This window comes from Echinops telfairi, unplaced genomic scaffold, assembly GCF_000313985.2.
Source record: "Echinops telfairi isolate 266 unplaced genomic scaffold, ASM31398v2 ScPeMD7_7457;HRSCAF=8495, whole genome shotgun sequence".
In the NCBI taxonomy this organism is placed as follows: Eukaryota; Metazoa; Chordata; class Mammalia; order Afrosoricida; family Tenrecidae; genus Echinops; species Echinops telfairi.
Window position 1 is genome coordinate 15,748,236 of NW_022111357.1, and position 2,718 is coordinate 15,750,953.

The following is a 2,718-nucleotide window of genomic DNA, read 5'->3' on the forward strand; positions in this document are numbered from 1 at the left end:
ACCTCAACATCAGGCTCCCCAGCCAGAAACACGGTGGTCACCTCCCCACCCAGACTCAGCCCAGTGATAACACATTTGACAAGCCACATGTGTCCGCTCCCTGTGTCACACACACACACACACACACACACACACACACACACACACACATATCAGCACGACAGGGCCAATCTAGGACACATCCTGACAGGAGCTGCTCCGGCCCTGCCGGCAGCTCTCAAGCAGCTGGGACTGAGGCTGTGAACCCCCTGCCCACCCCAAGATCTGAGACTGAGGGTGGAGGAGGTAGGTGTGTCTGGAAGGCCCTCCTCCCCTTTGGATGCAGGGAGCACAGTCCTTCTCCCCCACGCTCAGACGCTCAGATGACAGTTGGGACTGATGCTGTCTGACTAACGGCCAGGCTTCAGGCACAAAGGGCTGAGGCTGGGGGCTGGACAGGCTCAGCCAGCTGCTGGGGGCGGGGCTGGAGGCCAGGGGATGGCAGTGCTGGCAGTCTGGGGGAGGGGTTGGCAGGCAGGATGCCCGCTTCCTTCCCTCTTTGCCAGTTAGAGACTTTACCTCCCTGGCTCATAGCCCCGAGAAGGCACTCCCTACATGGCCCTTTCCCAACACCACACCATACCCCAGCAGAATTTTCTCGATTCCGGAAGGGGAAACCTGTTTCTTTAATACCTCCCTCCAGTGGAGTCAGTGTGCCCCCATCTGGCGAGTCCAGCTCTGAACTTGACCCACTCAACTCCAGTCCTCTCATGCCATCTGTGTTTACTCGGAACCTGCACGAGGGCGCCAGGCCTGTGCCCACCCTGAAGTCACCCAGGTGAGCTAAACAGCCCACTCCTGCCCTCACGAAGCGCACAGCCTAAGCAGTCTGGACCTCTCGAAGAGAAGCTACAGGCACAATCATTACAATGCTATGTAAGAATTCCAACAGCTCCCCCACCCCCACTCCAGGACAGGGAGTAACCAGGGAAGGCTTCAGGGTGGAGGTGATGTCTAACTGAGACCGGAATGAGGAGCAGGCATGCACCGAGCAAAGAGGTGCAGTTAGAGAGTTCTGGGGAGAATGCCCACTTCAGGTGAAGACCCAGAAGGAGATGGTAGGCAACTGGAGTTTAGAGGTAAGTTAGTCACACTGCCAGTCAGAGCAGGGCTGGCAGTAGAGGCTAGAGGAAGGACTTGTCCAAAAAGCAGCGGGGATCCTTTAAAGGGCTTTTAATCACTTAAACCAAGGGTTTTGGAAAGAACCCCAGCACCAGCACTCAGAGGGCGGAGGGGTGAGGTGGCTGGGGACGGAGAGAAGGGATCAGATGAGAGTCCCTGAGACAGGCATAAGGAGCGCCTACAGCCGGATGCAGGAAGGCTCTTGGAGGAGGGAAGAAGGCAGGAGGACTGAGGGGCAGGAGACAAGCCCTGCATGCCCAGGTCCCCCCTATGAGGCCAGCTTAACTGAAGAAAGAAGGCAATGAGGGCAGGGTGCACTGGGCAATTGGAGAGGTCATCCTGTATGGTCCCTGACCTGGGAGCTGGAAAGGTGGCCGCCCTGGTACTGCACACACTCTCCACCTGGCCCCCTGTCACCAGTGCCCATTCAATCCCCTCCCTGGGCCTCAAAGAGAAAGGCTGCCCAGACAAGCCATTATTGCCCAACCTGAAACCACTGGGCAAGCCCCTCGCTGTTCCTGCTGTCCAGAGCACACACCTGGACCTCTCAGGGGACTCAGGAGGCACGCGGGGAGCAAGGCAGACAACTCCTGAGTGGGACAGGCATGACCCTACTCCTTTCAGCAAGGTTTCTGAATTACACTCTAATACTAATCTCCACGAGTCCTCGGGACTTGACCCACCACACTGCCACCTCCTTTGCAGATGAGGAAATGGGCTTAGAAGCAAAAGTGGCTTTGCCCCTAGAGCAGTGGTCCTCAACCTTCGTCATGCCGCAATCCTTTCATACAGTTCCTCATGTGGTGGTGACCCCCCAACCATAACATTATTTCCGTTGCTACTTCATCACTGTCATTTTGCTACTGTGATGAATCGGTCAACCCCTGTGAAAGGGTCGTTCGAGTCCCCAAAGGGGTCTTGACCCACTGATTGAGAACCGCTGCCCTACAGCTTACAGCCCACAAGTGGCAGAGGCAGAATTTGGACCCAGGTCCTTCTGGCAACAAATCACAGTGCCCGGGGCTCTGTAGCAGGCCCTGGCCCTGTCTTTTGTTCCCTTACACTCACAAGCAAGCCCTACTGAACAGTCTACCAAATACTAGCCCGTTAATACGAACCTCCCGGCATAGGAGGAAACTGAGAGCAAGGTCCCACTCTTGACGGTCCCCGCCCCCGCCCCGTTGCTAGCAGGAGTTTGGGACAGGGTCTTCGGCGAGAAGGTAATGGGAGCGGATCGCTGGCCCGCCGGGTGCCAGCGACAGTGAGTGGGGGAGGGACAAAGTTGCAGTGAGGGCTGGTGGGCGGGGACAAAAGGAAGGTCGCCTTAGGCGTCTCTCCAGCACCGCCAACGTAGGTCGCGGCTGCAGCCGCGCTCCAGCGCGGAGTCGGCGCCGGCGGGGCCCGGGGTAGCCCCGAGAGCTCCGGAGGGGGCGCCCCGACAGGGCCGCGAACTCGATCCCGGAGGCGGGGAAACGCGAGGGCGTCTCGGAGGCCGGCGGCTGGGAGGAGCCGCGCCAGGGCCGCGGCGCCCGGAGCTCGCAGCTCAGCCCGGATCCC